Below are 22,375 nucleotides of genomic sequence, written 5' to 3'. Positions count from 1 at the left end.
AGGGCCTATATCAGCACTGTCAGTAAGTCAATGTACAAAACAGGAGGGTGATGATAACCTACTGTGAGCTGAGCTCTGTTGCTCCTCAATCTATGCTATAGTCTGACTCCTGTCTGTCTGTTGAGTGTGTGCTCGCTCCTATCACCTGCACACGCCTTGGATGGGGGGGGGGGGGGGGGGGCGGGCGGGGGGAGGGGGACTTGGGAGAGCCCTGTAGGGATGCTCAGGGTTGGCCTTCAGCGCTCCCTGCTCCCGGTCGGAGCCCTCAGGACCCTGGGGTCACCTTGGGACAAAGGGGCAGCTGGATCGAGCTCCGGATGTCCACCTGCACCTGGGACACAGTTCTCAGTGACTGAGCAACCGAGATATACTCTGGAGTGCCTCAGCAATGCCCGCCTGAGACTGGGACATATTCTGCAGCCCCCAGCAAGGTCCACCTGAGAGTGGGACATTTCCCCAGCGCCTGGGACATGTTCCACAGTGCCTCAGCACTGGGGGCCTGTCAACACCCCTCCCTACTCCCCAGTTTCCCCATACCCACCTGAGACCAGGACATGCTCTACAGCGCCTCAGACAGGTCCACCTGCATCAAGGACATGTACCCCAGCATCTGGGAAATGCTGCTGAGGTGCTCAGCCATGACTGTCACTGACTGAGCAACGTCATGGACGTCGTGCACCAGGCTCTCCACTGTGGTCGCCACACTCCACTGTGGTCTTGGTGCCACGCATTGCCGTCGCCACCTCCTGCGCCTTAGGTTTTGGGAACCCTCCAATCGGCTATTAACCTGCTGGAGTGTTGCTGACATCCCCCATTCTGAATCTCACGGCCGCACCCTATCGAGTGCATCACGTCCGGGTAGACCTAGTCCAGAGGCTCAGCATCTGACAGGGGACTGAGCTGGGTTACGATTCCACGTCTCCGATTGCTGCCTCCCCTGGATGTTGCTGCCTCCCCTGGATGTTGCTGCCTCCCCTGGATGTTGCTGCCTCCCCTGGATGTTGCTGCCTCCCCTGGATGTTGCTGCCTCCCCTGGATGTTGCTGCCTCCCCTGGATGTTGCTGCCTCCCCTGGCTGTTGCTGCCTCCACTGGATGTTGCTGCCTCCCCTGGATGTTGCTGCCTCCACCTGATGTGCATCAGCAACTGTGAGGTGCTCATTAGATTGTGCGCCAGAACCCAGTCGCTACTTCCACCCACCAATTTGTGTGTCTCTGTGCTGGTGGAGGGTGGGGATGACAGCTGTGATGCTCCGACGGTGGCATCCTCGAAGCTCTCCTCCGAGGTGTTCGCTTGGACGCTGGGGGCGGTGGCAGCACCATCCGATGGAGATCCTTTGGGAGAAATAGCATGTGGTCAGAGGGAAGGGTCATCATGTTGGCATGAACAACTCACATGTGGCAGGTCACCCGGGTGGGACCGATGGATCCTCACCTCTGCGACGCAGGCTGATCTTGGCGTCAGTGACCGATCCGTCCTCGGCCATCCCCACAATCTCTAGGGCTCTTTCCTTGTGGGGAGTGAAGACCCTGAGGTCCGGCAATCCGCTGTCCATCTGAGCCCTTTCTCGCTGATTGTGCGCCAACTTCTCCTGCGGGGACGCTGCATGTTTCTTGGCTGGTTAGGGGGGGGGGAACGCATGGGCGAGGTGTTGCGTTGGTGGGTGTGGTGCTAGGTGCAGAGTCCCGTGTGGGGGGGTGGCAGGTAGGACTGGAGTGAAATCAAGAAGTACTTTTTCACGCAAAGAATAATAGAAATTTGGAACTGTCTCACCTAAATGGCTCTGGATGCTGGAATAATTGTAGCTTTCAGGAACAGGATTGATGGATTTATTTGTTGGGTGAGCAGATCAAGAGATATGGAGCAAAGGTAAATGAAGTAAAGATACTGATCAGCTATGGCAGGGGTGGGCAAACTACGGCCCGCGGGCCGCATGCGGCCCGCCAAAGGTATTTCTGCGGCCCACCAAGTCATTAAAAAAAAAAAAAAAAAAAATTTTTTTTAAAAATTTTTTTTTTTTTTTTTTTAATTTTTTTTTAAAGGTTAATGGGTGGGGGGGGGGGCTGTTGGGTTACTTACTGGTATAGGGTGGATACGTTGACTTGAGTAGGGTGATCATTGCTTGGCACAACGTCGAGGGCCGAAGGGCCTGTTCTGTGCTGTACTGTTCTATGTTCTATATGAGGCGCCCACAATCATAACCGGGTGAAGTAATTATTTTACTTAATATACTATGCGGCCCTTTGTGAATTGTGAATTTCTGAATGCGGCCCTTGCACGGAAAAGTTTGCCCACCCCTGAGCTATGGTCTCAATTGGATAACAACACAGTCACGAGTGAGAAATGTGCCGATGGTCAGATTAATACCCTAGGTGGCACTGTCTGCTAACTCATAATGCAGTCAGTCACACTACTAACATTGAGGAATTGTGAGGTGAGAGAAAAGGATCCCTAAAATCATAGAATCCCAACAGTGCAGAAGGAGGCCATTAGGACAACTGAGTCTGCATCGACCCTCTGAAAGAGCACCCTACCGAGGGCCAATCCCTCGGCCTTTCCCCGTAGCCCTATCTAACCTTTGGACACCAGGGGGCAATTAATCATGGCCATTCCACCTAACCTGCACATCTTTTAATAATAATAATCTTTATTGTCCGAAGTAAGCTTACATTAACACTGCAATGAAGATACTGTGAAAAGCCCCTAGTCACCACGTTCCGGCGCCTGTTCGGGTACACTGAAGGAGAATTCAGAATGTCCAAATTACCTAACAGCACGTCTTTTGGGTGATTTGGACATTCTGAATTCTCCCTCAGTGTACCCGAACAGGCGCCGGAACGTGGCGACTAGGGGCTTTTCACAGTAACTTCATTGCAGTGTTAATGTAAGCCTACTTGTTAAAATAAAGATTATTGTTATTATTAGGTGTGAAGAAAGATTTCCTGATACTAGTCCTAAATTATCTTCTGTGAGTTTGTACCTGAGCCCACTTGTTTGACACTAAGGCAATGTACCATGCAGGTGGCCCTGGACAAGGCGGAAAGGCGAATGGGAGCCCAGGAAGAAACAATCAAGAAGCTGGAAAGGACTGAACAGACCAGGGCAACCGAACATCGCCCTGGAAAAGGAGGTGGCAAGGCTGGTCGTGTCCAAGGAACCTGAAAGGAAAAATCAAGGACCAGGAGAAACAGTCGAGGTAGTAAAACCTGCGAAATGTGGGCCTACCAGAGGAGATTGAAGGTAGGAGCCCCACAGACTATGTGGCCCAAATGCTGGGCAACCTGATGGTTGTACATCTGTACATCTGTGCAGCCAACTGTGAACCTTCCCCAACCAACCAGAAATCGGCAGAGCGCACTGGTTGCTTCTGACAAAAGCCCAAAACTGGGGAACAGTCGAGGATAATAATTGGCAAGATGCACCGGTACCAGGACTGGGAAAGAATCCTGTGCTGGGCCAGGTAATCCTGCAACTGGGAAGGCCACTGGATCCGGATTTATCAGGACATTGGGGCTGACCTGGCCAAGCAGCGGGCCGAATCTGTACAGAAACGATATAAGGTTCGGGATGCTCTACCCAGCCAAGATCTGGGACACATACCAAGGCAGAGAACACTTTTTCACAGTCCCTGCGGACACTGACAAGTTTGTTGTGGAGAACGGACTGGAAAAGCAGCAATAGGGGCAGCGATGAAGAGCCCACAGAAATAGACTCTTAATGTTTGGTGTTATAGTTTTTTCCTTTTACATCTGTACAGCCAACTGTGAACCATCACCACAGCAACCACATGGGAGAGTACTGCCAGAGAGTTCTGGGGACGAGAGCGGTAAGAGAGGGAGGTGTGAACGAGCACAGAAAAGTGCAGGAGAAGGAATGGCGGACAGGGATCCCAGAGGTCAGGCGACGGGAGGATGTAAAACTAGCTCTGGGTGTTGGGCACCCCTGGACTAAGGGAAACCCCGGAGCACATGGGGCCCGACCTCATGGGGAGAACAGTGACCGTTGCCATCTTGGGCTGCTCCCTAACAAAGGGAAACCCCGGAGTGCAGGGGCGCATCCACCAGGTAATCATGGTTGATCCCAGAGGAGCAGTGGGACAAAACAAAAACCCTCAGGATAGTCAGCTGGAACGTCAGGGGACGTAACGGCCCAGTAAAAAGATCCTTCGCCCACTTGAAAAGTATGAAAGCCGACACAGTCTTCCTCCAAGAGACGCACCTGAGAGAGAAGGACCGGCTGTGGGTAAGGAAGGGCTGGGTGGGACAGACCTATCATTCCTGTTATGGGACAGACAGCATGGTGGCACAATGGTTAGCATTGCTGCCTCACGGCGCCGAGGTCCCAGGTTCGATCCCGGCTCTGGTTCACTGTCTGTGTGGAGTTTGCACATTCTCCTCGTGTTTGCATGGGTTTCGCCCCCACAACCCAAAGATGTGCAGGCTAGGTGAATTGGCCACGCTAAACTGCCCCTTAATTGGAAAAAAATGAATTGGGTACTCTAAATTTATTAAAAAAATAAAAATAAAAAGTAAAAATTCCTGCTACGGGACAAGGGCCAGGGGATAACCATTTTGCTAAATAAGAGGACGATGTTCACGGCGACGAGGACGGTTACGGACCCGGGGGATGGTATGTCATGGTCAGCCGTATCCTTGATGGGGCACCGGTAGTGCTGGTGAATGTGTACGCTCCCAACTGGGACGACACGGAGTTTGTAAAGAAGACCATGACGGAAATCCCCAACATAGACACACACTTACTGATCATTGGGGGGGGGGGGGTTTAAATGTGTACGGACCCACGGACGGACAGGTCAAACCCCAAAATGGGAAAGACCTCCAATATGGCAAAAGAACTCAACCTATTCATGGAGCAGATGAGGACGGTGGACCCATAGCGATTCACCTACCCAGGGAAGAAGGAGTTCTCCTTCTTCTCCCAGGTACATAATGTCGATTCACAGATCGACTTCTTTGTAGTGGGGAAATCGGTGCTTGTAAGAGCAGAATATTCCTCAATCTTAATCTCTGACCACACTCCACATTATATGGATATGAGGTTGGAGACAGGCCGTACCCAGCATCCACCATGGAGGTTGGACACGGCCCTCCAGGCTGACAAGGCTTTCTGCGAGAAATTATCACAGGCCATAGACGAGTATATTACTAATAACCAGAATGGGGAAGTCTCACCCTCCACATTCTGGGAGGCGCTGAAGACTGTGATCAAGGTGAAATTATAGTCTACAAGGCATGGAGAAATAGGGAAGAGAGAGTGGATGGGCAATAACTTGTCAACTCCATACTGAAGGTAGACCGACGAAACTCCAAGGCCCCGATTGTAGAGCTCCTGGCGGAGATGAAAAAGCTACAAATGGACTTTAATCTGCTCTCCAATGGAAAGCAGGACACCAGCTCCACCAGGCACGGGGGACCTTGTACGAACACGGAGACAAGGCCAGCTGCCTGCTGGCTCACCAGCTCACAAACAGGCAATCACGAGGGAAATACCCCAGATTAGGGACAACAGAGGCAAATTGGTAACAGAGCTGGAAAAGGTCAACAAGGCATTTGAGACCTCAGAGTCTCCAGCAGGGGAGGACAGGAGACGGGGCCTGGAAACACACTAGAACTGGGAGAAGTCATGGAGAGCATCAACTCCAAGCAGGCGGAAAAGGCGCCAGGGACCGGATGGTTTCCCGGCGGATTTCTACAAAAGATTTGCGACAGCACTGGCCCTGCACCTGTTCACAGACTCACTGGCGAGGGGCACCCTGCTACCTAAGCTAGCACAAGCCTCAATCTCGCGGATACCCAAAAAGGACAAAGACCCAACAGAATGCGGGTCCTACACACCCATTTCGCTGCTAAATGTAAATGCGAAATACTGCCCAAGATCCTAGCCAAATGGCTGGAGGACTGCATACCAGGGGTGGTAGCAGAAGACCAGACGGCTTTGTCAAGGGTAGACAGTTAACATCAAACATCAGGCACCTGCTGAACATGACGCCATCTGGGAGAGAACACTTGAGGTGATATCTCCATGGATGCAGAAAAGATCTTCGACAGAGTCAAATAGAAGTACCACTTAGAGATACTGAAGCGGTTCGGGCTCGGAACAGGGTTTACTGTCTGGGTGAAACACCAGTACAGCGCTCCCATGGCGAGCACACGGGCAAACACCACCAGCTCTCAGTACTTTCAGCTGCACAGAGGCACAAAGTAAGGATGCCCGTTGTCCCCGTTGCTGTTCGCCCCAGCGATCAAACCACTAGCAATCACGCTTCGGGCGGCAAAGAATTGGAAAGGGATCCAGAGAGGAGACAGAGAGAATAGAATCTCGCTCCATGCAGATGACCTGCTCCTCTACATATCGGACCCGCAAAGCAGCATGGAAGGAATCATGGCGCTCTTGAAAGTGTTTGGAGCCTTCTCGGGCTAAAAACTTAAAGCAAAAGTGAGATCTTCCCGGTTATCCCACAAGGGGGAGGGGCAGAACTGGAGGGGTTGACGTTTAAACAGACCCGGCACAAATTCCGCTACCTTGGGATCCAAATCGTTCATGACTGGACAGGGATCCACAAATGGAACCTGACCAGCTTGACGGAGGAAGTTAAAAAGGACTTGCAGAGTCCCACTCTCTCTGGTGGGGAGGGTGCAGACAATCAAAATGTCCAGGTTCCACTTCCTGTTTAGATTTGTCCCGATCTACATCCCCAAGGCCTTTTATCAATTCACTAGACAAACTGTTTGTGTGGGGCAGGAAGAACGCAAGGATCCCAAAGAGAGAACTGCAGAGAACGTGATCCATGGGTGGTCTAACCCCCCAAACCTGCAATACTGGGCAGCAACTGCAGAGGGAGTAAACGGGTGGATAAAGGAGCCAGAAGCTGAATGGGTACTTATGGAGGAGAGCTCCTGCAGGGGGACCTCCATCCAGGCCCTGGCCACGGCGGCACTCCCATCCCTACCTAACAAACATTTAACGAGCCCAGTGGTGGTAGCAACACTCTGGTCGTGGAACCAACTGCGACAGCATTTTGGTTTAACCAAAATGTCCATCTGCAACAACCACAAGTTCACACCGGCAGCTATTGACGCCATCTTTAAAAGGTGGAGATAGGACGGGAGGACGCTGACAGTTAAGGACCTGTACACCAACAACAGAGTAACGATGCTCGAAGGTCTGACAGAAAGTTACAGCTGACGGTGGGGAAGCAAACTTAGGTGCCCTACAAATCAAAAATGTCCTACGAAAGGAAAAAAGGACGTACCCACGATCACCACTGCTCGTGGACCTGTTGGATCCGGACATCCTAAGGAAAGGGAACTGTGGTGATGTGTACGGGCAACTGTTAAGGGGGGCCAATACCCAACTGGAAGAGACGAGGGAGAAGTGGGCGGAGGACCTGGGGTTTGAAATAGGGTGGGGACTTTGGAGTGAAGCACTGCACAGGGACAACTCCATCTCCACATGTGCAAGGCTAAGCCTAATGCAGCTAAATGTGGCACACAGAGCCCACTTAACCAGAACCCGAATGAGCATGTTCTTCCCGGAGGTGGAGGGTAAATGCGTACGGTGCCAAGGAATCCCGGCCAACCACGCCCACATGTTCTGGTCTTGCCCCAGACTTGCTGGGTTTTGTATATCCTTCTTTGAGGCAATGACAAAAGTGGTGGGGATGAGGGTGGAGTCTTGCCCAAGAATGGTAGTCTTCGGGGTATCAGACCAGCCAGATCTATTCATCGAGTTGAGGGCTGATGCCCTTGCCTTTGCCTCCCTAATTGCCTGCTGGAGAATCCTAATCAGCTGGCGGTCAGCAGCACCACCCAAAGCTGCAGACTGGCTGGCCGACCTATCGGAATTTCTAACACCTCACTGAGCAAAGAAGATTCTCCTAAATTCCCGAAGGGATTTATTTGTGACTATTTTATATTCATGGCCCTTACCTCTGGTCTTACCCACACGTTTCACACCGATTTTCACAGCAATAATCCCACTTAAGTGCTGTTGCAGGACTGGAATCGCCCCTGGTCTCTTTTGGCATCAGAAGCGATGCTCAGGAGTGATCCCTCTCCTTTTCCATGCACATTTATGCATGGAGGAGAGCTTGCAGGATTCTATTGGAATCCCGCTTTGACTTCCTCTTTTTGTCAGCAGGAAGCACTTAGCTGCTTTTGATCTGGTGAGGACCTGTCAATCATAGCAAGAGTGTTCATAAATATTGTGGTTAGCATCAAAGCAGGGTAACGGAGATGCATTCAAGCGTGGAGGGAAAGATCAATAAACAACCCATCAAGCAGCCATCTCTGGAGTAATACAACTGTCAATCATTGGCTAATGCAATGTTTGCTGTGTGAAATTGAGTGGAAGATTTGCATTTCAAAAGATGTCTAGGGATTTCAAGCCCTTTGAAGTGTACTGGACTTTAAAGTAAGCTTCTGACACTTATAGCTGCTGCAAACAGGAAAGTGAAAATGAAGTGATTTTTCACCCTAATACCGGGACTGTTCTTTAACTTTCAGGCAGGGATCTCTGATGGAGAGAGGGTTGTGTCTGATTGGGGCGTCTATTGGGGATCTGATGGGGGGGGGGTGCTGGGGGGTATCTGGGGGGGGACTGCCAGGTGAGGGGGGCAGGATTTGCATTGTGGAGGGGAAGGGGGCATTCCAATGGACTTTGGAGGGCACCTCCATTATGCACCGATCCCCTTGACTCACCGCGGAGTTCACCAAGTCAGGGCCATGCTTGAAAATACCTGAACCAATTCACGACCACTTGAATCCCGGCTGAGCAGCCTGGAGCATCACGGAGTCATGGAGAATTGGGTTTCCAGCCTGTTTTATTTACATCTCCCCGCCGACGTGGGGCTTGTAGCTCGCTGGTGCGGCTGGCGGGGAACCAGAGCATTGGAATGGATTGGCACTTTAGGCCATCGCTCAATTCTCTGCTGGATTGGGAAACCCTTTACCAACGCCGGGTGGCGGTGAATCCTCCTCTTAGTCATTTTTTGGGAGAATTCCACCCATAACCTCTCAGTCCTGGTATCATTCGAATAAATCATTTTTACACCTTCTTCCAATCACCTTGGGTGGAATTCTCCGACCTCCTGCAGGGTCGGGGAATCGCCCGGGGCCTTCGTGATTCCCGCCCCCGCCGTGGCCAGAATTCTCCGCCACCCAGGAATCGGCGGGGGCGGGAATCACACTGCGTCGGGCCCCCCGCGCCGGTCGGCGGGCCCCCTGCGGCGATTCTCCGGCCCGCGATGGGCCGAAGTCCCGCCGCTGTCAGGCCTCTCCCGCCGACGTGGTTTAAACCACCTCTGGTGGCGGCAGGAGCAGGCAGCGCGAGCGGGCCCCAGGATCTTGGGGGGGGGGGGCGCGGGGCGATCAGACCCCGGGGGGTGCCCCCACAATGGCCTGGCCCGCGACCGGGGCCCACCAATCGGCGGGCGGGCCTGTGCCATGGGGGCACTCTTTTTCTTCCGCCGCCACCACAGCCTCCACCATGGCGAGGTGGAAGAGCCCCCCCCCACACCACCGGGATGACGTCAGCCGCCGCTGACGCTCCGGCGCATGCGTGGCCTCACACTGGCCGGTGAAGGCCTTTCGGCCAGCCGTTCGCGCCGGCTGGCGGGGCGATTGGCACCACTCCGGTACGTCGGGACCCCCCGCCCCGCCGGGTAGGGGAGAATACCGCCCCTTATCTCTATTTCCCTTGTCCACTCTATCCAGACCCTTCATAATTTTATGCACATCAATCAAGTCACCCCTCAATCTCCTCACCCCTCAACCCCGGCAAAACCCAATCTTTCCTCAGAGCTGCAACTTTCCAGCCATGGCAACATTTTTGTAAATCTTTTCTGTACTCTCTCCAGAGCATTGGATTGGTAGAAGAAATGTCTCACAGTAGTAGTTGTGGGAGGAGTACTGAGTAAAGTACCTCAGCACTCAGTACTGGGCCATTAAAGCAAAAGTTACTGGAGAGATAGAATTGAAAAGTTGACAAATTATGTTAAATTGTATAGAACCTTGGTAGACACTACTCGGTCTAGTGTGAACAGTGGGAGGTCTTATTATCAAAAGAGAAACAAGCACTGGAGAAGGTGCAAAAATGATACTAGAATGATAGCAGACTGTGACCTTTGGTTTTACTGTTCTAAACAGGGTGAAATAGTTTGTAATTGTCTAGACCCTTTACAGCCTTTAAAATAGCAATCATCACCTTTCACCCTTCTCATTCACAGTGAGAATATGGCCAATTTAACTAATCGTACCTCCATCCAAACCAGACCCTCCATCCCATCATTCATTCTGGTTGTATCCTTTCAGTATCTTTTGGTACTGGAGTGACCAGAAATAGGCACAACATTCTAACTACAGCACCAATAAGTTATCAAGTGGCAGCACTATTTTGGCTCAATAATGGGCTGCACAAGTGATTCGCACTGTGGCTTCACAGCGCCAAGGTCCCAGGTTCGATTCCCTGCTGGGTCACTGTCTGTGCGGAGTCTGCACGTTCTCCCCGTGTCTGTGTGGGTTTCCTCCGGGTGCTCCAGTTTCCTCCCACAGTCCAAAGACGTGCAGGTTAGGTGGATTGGCCATGATAAATTGCCCTTAGTGACCAAAAAAGGTTAGATGGGGTTATTGGGTTACAGGGTGGAAGTGAGGGCTTAAGTGGGTCGGTGCATACTCGATGGGCCGAATGGCCTCCTTCTGCACTGTATGTTCTATGTTCTAATATTGAAAATTTAAAACATCACCCTACTATAAGTAGGTCCTCCATTTGGTTTTCTTTCTTATACCTTATGTTCACTGTGATATTTCATTACATAAGCCTCAGATGAGCACTGAATCGAACAAGAGGCAAGGAGAAACAGGTCTCTTAACCACATCCTACCCACAGAAGTACTTAAAATGGTATTGCCACCACCACCCCCCGTGAGTTATTCTGCCCATTTTGAAAATGCTCGAATATGCGACGTTACAATCAGTGGTGTGGTTACTTGTTTATCTTATTAGTGGTTCCCAAACTTGAAACGTTAATTGAAAACATAAGCTAATCCCATGTGGCAACATAGTACGACATAGCCACCAAGGTTTGGCTCTGTGTACCTTTTATTTGCAGTTCAGGATCAGACTTGTAGGCACATGGTTTAATCTACCAGGCTGCTTTTGATCTATGGAAATTGGAGGATTTAACAGAAAAATATTGGGGAAGTCTCACAGATTTTAGGGTCGTGAAATCCAAGAAAGCAAGAAGATATCCAGGGATATAAATTTGTGAGGTTCTGCATCTTCTCCAACAAATGGAGTAATACCCGCCTCATTTTGGATTATTACAGGTTTCAGATCTGCCTTAGGTATTCCCTTGGATAAAAACAGAAAATGCTGAAAATACTCAACAGGTCGAGCAGCATCTATGGGGAGAGAAACAGAGTTTTTTTAAACAAATAATTTTTATTGAAATTTTTACAAAAGATAAACATCTCAACTCTATTCACAAAACAACAGCGGTAACACCCCAAGAACAATACCCATCCAACTTCAAAGGCAACTACAAACAAAAGAAAAAAACAAAAGAACACCCAAACAACAAAAGGGAAAGAGATAACACCCGTCACATCCCACAAACCCATGTACACAGTTCTCCCTCCCACCGATCCAACCCCCCCCCCCCCCCCCCCCCCCGGGTTGCTGCTGCTGCCGGCCTATTTCCCTACCGTTCCGCCAGGAAGTCTAGGAAAGGCTGCCACCATCTAAAGAATCCTTGTACTGATCCCCTCAGGGCAAATTTCACCTTCTCCAATTTGATGAACCCCGCCATATCATTGATCCGGGCCTCCACGCTTCGGGACCTCGCATCCTTCCATTGGAGCAAGATCCTCCGCCGAGCTACTAGGGACGCAAAGGCCAGAACACCGGCCTCTTTCGCCTCCTGCACTCCCGGCTCCACTGCAACCCCAAAAATTGCGAGTCCCCAGCCTGGCTTGACCCTGGATCCCACCACCCTCGACACCGTCCTTGCTACCTGCTTCCAAAACTCCCCCAGCGCTGGGCACGCCCAAAACTTACGGGCATGGTTCACTGGGCTCCCCGAGCACCTAGCACACCTGTCCTCGCCCCCGAAAAACCTACTCATCCTCGTCCCAGTCATGTGGGCCCAATGCAGCACCTTGAACTGTATGAGGCTAAGCCTCGCACAGGAAGAGGAGGAATTCACTCTCTCCAGGGCATCCGCCCACGTCCCCTCCTCAATCTCCTCACCCAGTTCCTCTTCCCATTTACCCTTCTGTTCCTCCACCGAGGCCTTGTCTACCTCCTGCATTACCCGGTATATGTCCGAAATCCTCCCTCCTCCAACCCACACCCCCGAGAGAAACTGATCCCGCACCCCTCGTGGGGGCAGCAAGGGGAACCCCTCCACCTGCTGCCTGGCAAACGCCCTCAGCTGCATGTACCTAAACATGTTCCCCGGGGAGCCCAAACTTCCCCTCTAACTCCCCCAAACTTGCGAACCTCCCCTCCACAAACAAGTCCCTCAACCTCCTAACACCTACCCTGTGCCAGCCCAGAAATCCGCCATCAATGCTCCCTGGGACAAACCGATGGTTCCCCCGTATCGGGGCCTCCATCGAGCCCCCCACTTCTCTCCTATGTCATCTCCATTGCCCCCAAATTTTGAGGGTAGCCGCCACCACCGGGCTCGTGGTATACCTCATTGGAGGGAGCGGCAACGGCGCCGTTACCAACGCCTCCAGGCTCGTGCCCACACAGGACGCCACCTCCATCCTCTTCCATGCTGCCCCTTCCCCGTCCATTACCTACTTACACACCATCGCTGCGTTGGCAGCCCAATACTACCCACAGAGGTTGGGCAACGCCAGCCCCCCCCTATCCCTGCCTCGTTCCAGGAACACTCTTCGAACCCTCGGAGTCCCATGCGCCCACACAAATCCCGTAATACTCCTGTTGACCCTCCTAAAAAAGGCCTTCGGGATAAGGATTGGAAGGCACTGGAACAGGAACAAAAACCTCAGGAGCACCGTCATCTTAACGGACTGCACCCTCCCCGCCAGTGACAGCGGTAACATATCCCATCTCTTAAACTCCTCCTCCATCTGCTCCACCAACCTTGTGAGATTGAGCTTGTGCAAGGCCTCCCAGCTCCCAGCCACCTGGACCCCTAGGTACCTGAAACTCTTCCCTGCCTGCTTCAGTGGGAGCCTACCAATCCCCTCCTCTTGATCCCCCGGATGCACCACAAACACCTCGCTCTTGCCCAGGTTCAACTTATACCCAGAGAAACCCCCAAATTCATTAAGAATCCTCATCACCTCCGGCATCCTCCCCACCGGGTCTGCCACATACAGCAACAGGTCGTCCGCATACAGCGACACTCGATGCTCCTCCCCACCCCGCACCAGGCCCCTCCAGTTCCCTGACTCCCTCAATGCCATGGCCAGGGGCTCAATCGCCAACGCGAAGAGCAAGGGGTACAGGGGGCACCCCTGTCTCGTCCCCCGGTACAATCGAAAGTACTCCGACCTCCTCCTATTTGTGGCTACACTCGCCATCTGGGCCTCGTAGAGCAGCCTCACCCACCGGATAAACCCCTCCCCAAACCCCAACCTCTCCAGCACCTCCCACAAATACTCCCACTCAACCCTATCAAAGGTCTTCTCCGCATCCAATGCCACCACTATCTCCGCCTCCCCTTCTATGGCCGGCATCATAATGACATTGAGGAGCCTTCGCACGTTCGCATTCAACTGCCTTCCCTTCACAAACCCCGTCTGGTCCTCATGAATGACCCCGGGCACGCAATCCTCTATTCTAGTGGCCAGGATCTTTGCCAGCAGCTTAGCGTCAGCGTTTAGCAGCGAAATCGGCCTATATGACCCGCACTGCAGAGGGTCCATGTCCCACTTCAGGATCAAGGAAATCAGCGCCCGTGACATAGTTGGGGGCAAAGCCCCCCACCCCCCCCCCCCCCCCCTTGCCTCGTTAAAGGTCCGGACCAACAGGGGGCCCAACAGGTCCAAATACCTTTTATAAAATTCCGCCGGAAACCCATCCGGCCCCGGCTCCTTCCCCGACTGCATGCTCCCTATCCCTTTGACCACCTCCTCCAGCTCGATCGGCGCCCCCAGTCCCTCCACCTGCTCCTCCTCCACCCTCGGGAATCGCAGCTTGTCCAAGAAGCGCCCCATTCCACCCCCCTCCACCGGGGGTTCCGACCGGTACAGTTCCCCATAGAAGTCTCTGAAGACCCCATTAACATCTACTCCCCTCCGCACCACCTTCCCAGCCTTATCCGTCACTCCCCCAATCTCCCTGGCCGCGTCCCGCTTTCGGAGCTGGTGTGCCAGCATCCTGCTCGCCTTCTCCCCATACTCATACACCGCCCCCTGTGCTTTCCTCCACTGAGCTTCCGCCTTTCTGGTAGTCAATAGGTCGAATCTGGCCTGAAGGCTACGCCTCTCCCCCAGCAATCCCTCCTCTGGAGCCTCCGCATATCTCCTATCCACCCGCACCATCTCCCCTATCAGTCTCTCCCTCTGCTCCCCCCTCTGGAGAGAAACAGAGTTGATGTTTCAAGTTGATAACCTCGAAAAGTTACAGATCTAATGGGTTTTAAGCAAATGGAAAGGGGGTGCGTGGAAGAAGGAAAAAAGGAAAGGTCTGTGATCAGGTGAATGACAGGAGAGATTATAGAATTTACAATGCAGAAGGAGGCCATTTGGCCCATCGAGTCTGCACCGGCCCTTGGAAAGAGCACCCCACTTAAGCCCATGCCTCCACCCTATCCCCCTAACCCAGTATACCCACCTATTCTTTCTTTTGGACACTAAGGGCAATTTATCATGGCCAATCCACCTAACCTGCACATCTTTGGACTGTAGGAAGAAACCGGAGCATCCAGAGGAAAGCCACGCACATGGGGAGAACGTGCAGACTCCGCACCGACAGTGACCCAAGCCGGGAATCGAACCTGGGACCCTGGAGCTGTGAAGCAACTGTGCTAACCGCTGTGCTACCGTGCCGACATTAAGTGATAGAAGAGTCGGTGATGCAGAGCCAAAGGGAGTGTTTATGGGACAAGTAAAGTAACAAAAGATGTGCCTAAAGGAGGTGTGAGTGACCGAAGGATGAGCAGTTGCTACACGAAAACAAAAATAAAAATTAGTAAAAGCAAAGTCTGCAAAGTAAAGGGGGGAAAATGGGGGCAGAGATTATGATGTGAAATTGTAGAACAGACTGCATTGCCAGCAGTGAATACAGTATACCAAACTGAAACAAGTACGAGTAAATCACTGCTTATCGTGAAGGGTCTGGGGCTTTGGAGGTTGAGAAAATAGACAGGTGTTGTATCTCCTGCACTTGCATAGAAAAGTGCCATGGAAACGGAGATGGCATCAGGGGTGGTTGAGAAAAGGACCAGGATGTAGCAGAAAGAATGGTCCGTTTGCAATACTGAAAGGGGATAAGGAGGGAAGATGGTGCTGGCATCACGCTTGAAGTGGGAGTCATACCAGAAGATGATTATTTGAATACGAAAGCTGGAGGGTGAAAGGCGAGGGCAAGGGAAGTCCTATCATGATTCTAAGAGGGAGGGAGTGGGTGAGAGCAGCAACGTGAGAAATGGGACCGACATAGTCGAGGGAGCTGTCAACCCTGGAGGGGTTTATTCCTTGGTTAAGGAAAAAGGAAGACATATTAGAAATGTTGACATCAGAACAGATGTGATGGAGATGGGGAAACTGGGAGAATGGAATCCTATTGTGGACAGGAAGTGAAGTTGAAGTGCTGTGGGAGTCAGTGGGCTAATAGTAAAATATTTGTTGATGGCCAATCCCCAAAATGGAGACAGAATGTCAAGGAAGGGAATAATATAATAATAATCTTTATTGTCACAAGTAGCCTTACATTAAAACTGTAATGAAGTTACCGTGAAAAGCCCCTAGTCGCCACATTCCAGCGCCTGTTCGGGTACACAGAGGGAGAATTCAGAATGTCCAAATTACCTAACAGCACGTCTTTTGGGACTTGTGGGAGGAAACCGGAGCACCCAGAGGAATCCCATGCAGACACTGAGAGAACATGCAGACTCTGCACAGACAGTGACCCAAGCCGGGAATCGAACCTGGGACCCTGGCGCTGTGAAGCAACAGTGCTAACCACTGAGCTAAGGTGCCGCCATGAGGGAAGAATCAGAGATGGACCACGTGAAGGTGAGCGAAGGATGGAGATTATAAGAAGGAAATGCCACTGATATAATATTCAATTTATGCTTTTATACTCTCTTGGACACTTGTGCAGGTAACTTCCATAAGTGGTCTGAGCATGTTACGGAGTCCATCTGTATTGTCCAACAATCAGTTATACAATAGTTACCCATGGGTGTCCACTTGTAATCGGAACAAGCTATTGAGTCTTTCCCCCATGTCCTCACATGTGCCTTTCTGTTCTTTCTGAACACAGTGAAAATCATATTACTGGTTTGAAGTTGAATGTAAACCATTAAACTGCTTTATTTCTCAGGCAGCAGCGAACATACAGTGCGACAGTTGTAATCAAACCCCACTTACTTCATCCAATATTTACTTCTTTCCTTGAAACATGAGGAAAATAAATAATGCACACACCCTGTCCCCTTTTCTGTGCATGCTTTCAGGTTTTTGGCATTTTGCCCATCTTTCAAAACAACTTCTGAATACAAAAACTGAACTCTTTATCTTACCTGCCAACTCCAGGCTCAGGCGTGAACCTTACAGACTCTTGATTAAAACCTGACTGATTGCCTGTGTAATACTGCCATAACTCTGGTTTTGAAATTGGCTGACCTCAAACTTAAAATGAGCACCAATTCATTCCATATTGGTAAAGGCAGAAGAGAGACATTCATTATGCAAGTGCAGGAGACATTAGGTACTTTGCATCTCCAAATCAAGGTCTATTAACGCTGATGCCAGGCCACCTGCATTCGGGAAAATGAGACCCACCCAGCAGTCTCTAAAGGGATTACCATTGGCTGCCACCTCAAAAGTAAGTTTGCTAAAACAAATCCTTCAGTGCATGTGGACGAATGTTTCTCTCAGGTCCAATGCAATGCTGAAGATCATTGCGAGCTCCCAATTCTTCCCCCCCTCTCCCCTCCTTGATCTTTCCCTTCCTCCCAATTACTCCTTCCTCCTGATCTCCAGTCTCCCTCCCAAATTGCACCTTGATTAATTATGAAATAGAGTGAGGAACTCCATGGATGGTGAGATTTTAATCAAACTGCTGGCAGCGTGGCCTCTGCCTTTGGGGCTCACTGTCAAATCTGTGATTTGTAAGATAATTATTTTGAAATACATTCTTTTGCCAAATGCTTCTGGGCAAGTATTCTTTTTTTTTAATAAACAATTTTATTGAGGTAGTTTTTGGCTTTATAAACAGTTACAGACATCATCAGAAAGGAAGCAAAAAAGTCAAAAATGTGCAAACATCCACGTACTTTCAATACTTCAATCGTAACATATTGCACAAGCCCGCTCCCCTCCCACCGGTACTACCCGCCATATTTTCCCTCCTACTCTACTCTACCGCCCCCCCCCCCCCCCCCCCCTCCCTGCTGACGCTCACTCTCCCGCAAAGAAGTCAATAAATGGTTGCCACCTCCGGGTGAACCCCTGCACAGATCCCCTCAAGGCGAACTTAATTTTTTCCATCCCCAGGAAACTCGACATGTCCGCAACCACCACTCAGTCTTCGGGGGCTTTGAGTCCCTCCACGCCAATAATATTCGTCGCCGGGCTATCAGGGAAGCAAAGGCCAGCACATCGGCCTCTTTCTCCCCCTGGACGCCCGGGTCTTCCGAAACCCCAAAAACTGCCACCCCTGGACTCATCACCACCCTTGTTTTTAGTACCTGGGACATGACCCCCGCGAATCCCTCCCAGTACCCCCTCAGCTCAGGGCATGCCCAAAACATGTGAACATGGTTCGCTGGTCCTCCCGCGCACCTAGCGCATTTGTCCTCTATCCCGAAAAATTTGCTCATCCGAGCCACCGTCATATGGGCCCGGTGAACGACCTTAAATTGGATCAGCCCGAGCCTAGCACATGTCGCGGTCGAGTTTACCCTACTCAGGGCCTCTGCCCACAGCCCATCCTCCATTTCCCCACCTATCTCCTCCTCCCATTTAAGTTTCAGTTCCTCTGTCTGGGACCCTTCCTCCCTCATGAGCACCTTATATATACCCGAGACTCTGCCCTCCCCTTCTTCCCTCCTAGAGACTATTCTGTCGAGGATCCCCATTGGCGGGAGGCGTGGGAAAGATGGGACCTGTCTACGAACAAAGTCTGGGCAAGTATTCTTTAGGCTTTTCTGAGAGAAAACAATCCTGGCACACCATTCAAGTTTGGGTTTGCATTTGGATGAAAGGAGTAAGTATGAGCTGGGGCACTGAAAAAGACCCTGATTTTGATTTTAAAAAGGCTTTTTTCTGGGTCCAAAGTATCAATTTAACATTCTAGTTGATAAATTATGCCATGTGAAAGGCAGAATGTACCGCCTCATTGAGGCATCCCAAAGTACTTTGCAAACAGTGAGTTACTTTTGGATAAATATTGGCCAAGACACCAAGTAGAACACCCCTGTTTTTCTTCAAAATTGTGGCATTTTTTTTGTGCCCACCTACACATGAGCGAAGATGAGTTCTCAGTTTAATGTCTCATCTGAAATATGACACCTCCAACTACAACACTTTTTCAGGATTGTTTTGAAGTTTTTATTGAAGCATCGGAGTTCATTCAAGGCTCAGAATGCAAGTTTAGAGTTCTGTAAGTGGGGAGTTTGGTAAAGTGGGAGGGTTAGAGGTGTTTCTTTCCCATTGCTTTAAAAAAAATCTTACTCACCCTTTAGGATTACGCTATGATAAGGAGATGGGTTGCCTGTTTGGTGAGAATTTGGTAAGTGGGTATGTTCTGCCCTTTCTCTCGGGTTTAAAACAGTGCATAACTTGGTGGTTATTTAATAAAATATATAAAAAGCAGCATAAATAAGTAAATGATGTAATTAAGTAATAATTTAAAACACATTAAGAAGGCAGGGCAGGTGATGCGTCAAGGCTGCAGTATGTGGGAGCTCCTGAATAACGTGATCAAGGCAAACACGTCTGTAATAAGTGTTTGTGGCTTGAGTAACTTTGGCTCAGAGTCATTGAGCTGAGACAAGGATGAAGTTGGGTGACGTAACAGACGGGGACATAGGCAGTCTAAGCCGTGAATATGAGTACAGTACCAAGGAGGCAGGGATGCCCCATGTCCCCCCTTCTGTTTGCGCTGACGATAGAGCCCTTGACCAATGCACTGATGTGCTCAGATTTATGGAAGGGGATAGTGAGGGGGGAGATGGAGCACAGGGTGTCGCTGTACGCCAATGATCAGCTGTTATATATTTGGGACACGAGCCCTTCGGTGGGGGCATAATGGGTCTGCTTAAGAGATTTGGGGCGTTTTCGGGATATAAGGTGAATTTCGGGACAAGCGAGGATTTTGTGGTGTCTTCTTCAGGGGCGGGGGTTGGAATGGGGGGGTTGCTGATTGGGATGGCAACAAACTATATCAGGGATTTGGGGGTGCAGGTGGACTGGGATTGTGCACAGCTTCGTAGGCTGAACTTTACAAGTCTGGTTGGGAGGGTGAAAGCGGATTTATCGAGGTGGGCCAGTCTTCCCCGTTCGCTGGCAGGTCAGGTGCAGGCTGTTAAGATGAACATTTTGCCGCAGTTTTTATTCTTATTTCAGTGCCTACTGGTCTTTTTTGCCAAAGTTGTCTTTTAAGGGTGTGGACAGATTAGTTTTGTCGTTTGTTTGGGCAGGGAAGGTGGCCAGGATAAGGAAGGTGGCATTTCAGAGGGGCCAGCAGTTGGGGGGGTTGGGCCTTCTGAACTTGTCGTATTATTACTGGGCGGCGAACATGGAGAAGGTGTAGGGCTGGAGTAGGGAGGCGGAGGCTTTATGGGTGAGGATGGAGGCGGATTCTTGTAGGGGTTGCGGGCGTTGGCAGCGGCACCATTTCTGTTTGCCCCAGGGAAGTATTTGGGAAGCCCTGGTGGTGGTTGCCACATTGAGTCTTTGGAGGCAATGGGAACAGGGGCAAGGCTGATGTCTATCTGGGGGAATCATGGATTTGAGCCGGGAGGGTGGATGCAAGGTTTCGGGGATGGGAAGAGAGAGGAGTGAAGGAGACCAGGGATTTGTTTTTGGAGGGGCAGTTTGCAAGTTTGGAGGAGCTGAAGGAGAAGTTTTGGTTTCTGCGTGAGAAGGGTTTTTGGTATATGCAGGTGTGGTACTTTGCTAGAAAGGTTTCCCCGACCTTTCAGATATTGCCTGCCTCCTCATTGTTGGAGGAGGTGCTGGCGGTAATGGGTTGGAGGGTGGGATTGTATCGGCTATTTATGGGAAGATTTTGGTGGTGGATAAGGTGTCTATGGAGGGGGTTAAGGCCAAGTGGTAAGAGGAATTGGGGATGGAGCTGGAGGAGGGAGTGTGGTCTGAGGTCCTGCGGAGGGGGAATGCCTCAACCTCATGCGCGAGGCTGGGGTTGATACAGTTGAAGGTGGTGTACAGGATGTATTTCATAGATCATAGAATTAACAATGCAGGAGGCCATTCAACCCATTGAGTCTGCACCGGCCCTTAGGAAGAGCCCTGCTTCCATCCTATTCCCGTAACCCAGTAACCCCACCTAAACTAACCTTTTGGACACTCAGGGCAATTTAGCATGGCCAATCCACCTAACCAGCACATCTTTGGATTGTGGGACGAAACCGGAGCACCCGCAGACATGAGGAGAAAGTGCAAACTCCACACAGACAGTCACCCGAGGCCAGAATTGAACCCGGGTCCCTGGAGCTGTGAGGCAGCAGTGTTAACCACTGCGCTCTGTGCTGCCCTTGAATGAGCCAGCTGTTTGAGGGAGTAGAGCAGTGTTTTTCAAACTTTTTTTTTCCGGGGACCCATTTTTACCAACTGGCCAACCTTCGGGACCCACCATTTTTGTTTACCTTTAATGCGACAGGTGAGCCTGCCTTGGTCCTCACGGTCTCACTTGCTTTGTCATTCAATGGTACATTTCTGTATGGATTGTTCATCAGAGGTCCTGGAGCTCACACCACCACTGCTTTGTCCCCTGTGGATTGTCCTGAGCCATTTGCACTGATGAGCGGGCACACATGACCGGCATTCTGAAATGCCGGCCACAGCCATCATTTTTAAAGCCGGTCGCAGCTGGCATTTAAAAAAAGTTGCTGCAGCCATTGCACATTAATTCTGCGAGCACTGCGATGGATAGCTCCATGACTTTCCCGACACCCGCCCCTGACCCACCCACAGGTCACGACCCTGACTTTGATAATGACTAGGGGAGATTAGGATGCTTTCAAACAATGTGGGAGGGGCCCGGCTAATATGTGCACATGTTCTGGTCTTGCACAAAGTTGGAGAAATTCTGGGGGTCATTTTTCAGCACCATATCAGCCATCCGGCCTGTGCATTTGAAGTTGGGTCCCTTGCGGGCCATATTCGGGGTGTCAGACCTGCTGGAGTTGCAGACAGGAGGGGGGGGGGGGGAAGAAGGCAGATGTTTTAGCCTTCCCCTCGTTGATCGCTCACAGGCGGGCTCTGTTGAGGTGGAGGTCAGCTTCTCCACCCTGTGTCTCGACATGGTTGGGGGATCTAATGGAGTTCTTACATAATAATAATCTTTACTAGTGTCACAAGTAGGCTTACATTAACACTGCGATGAAGTTACTGGGAAAATCTTGAGAAGGTAAAATGTGCCCAGAAGGGGGCAAGTGAAACGCGCAACGGGTTTATTTTGCATTTCGGAGAGCTAGTTACCGTCAACTGTTGGGGGGGGGGGGGGGGGGGGGAGGAGGCAGATTATTGTATTTGAGGGTGTAATGTTTTTGTCTTGTTTTGTAAAATGTTAAAATGCGAAAAATTCGAATAAAAATCCTTTTCACAACAGAATAAGAGTACCTGTGGAATAATGAGCAGTAGGAACGGAAAGGACTTTATGTGGTCCAGCCAGGTCTGGCAGTGAATGACTAAATCTGTTCAAGTGTGTGGTACTTGGACGTGAGGGAGCAGAGATAAGGGTTGTGCCAGGGTGAAGGGCTAAGGTCAGAGAGAGTCGAGGACGAAGGCATTGAAGATAAAAAATGGAACAACAAAGGGGTTAAAAAAAATAACTCGGCAAAGAGAAAATCGGTTTCTGAATGGTCGGGTTATTTGAATTTGCTCTTCGATTTCCCCTGCAAGTCGATTGAGCGCAGAGGCAGCTAGCCATCCCGGGCAGGGAGAGGGTTCACCGGCTTCGGAGGGT

Source organism: Scyliorhinus canicula, chromosome 8, assembly GCF_902713615.1.
Source record: "Scyliorhinus canicula chromosome 8, sScyCan1.1, whole genome shotgun sequence".
Lineage (NCBI taxonomy): Eukaryota > Metazoa > Chordata > Chondrichthyes > Carcharhiniformes > Scyliorhinidae > Scyliorhinus > Scyliorhinus canicula.
The sequence above is the reverse complement of the archived record's forward strand: the minus strand, read 5'-3'. Positions refer to the sequence as shown.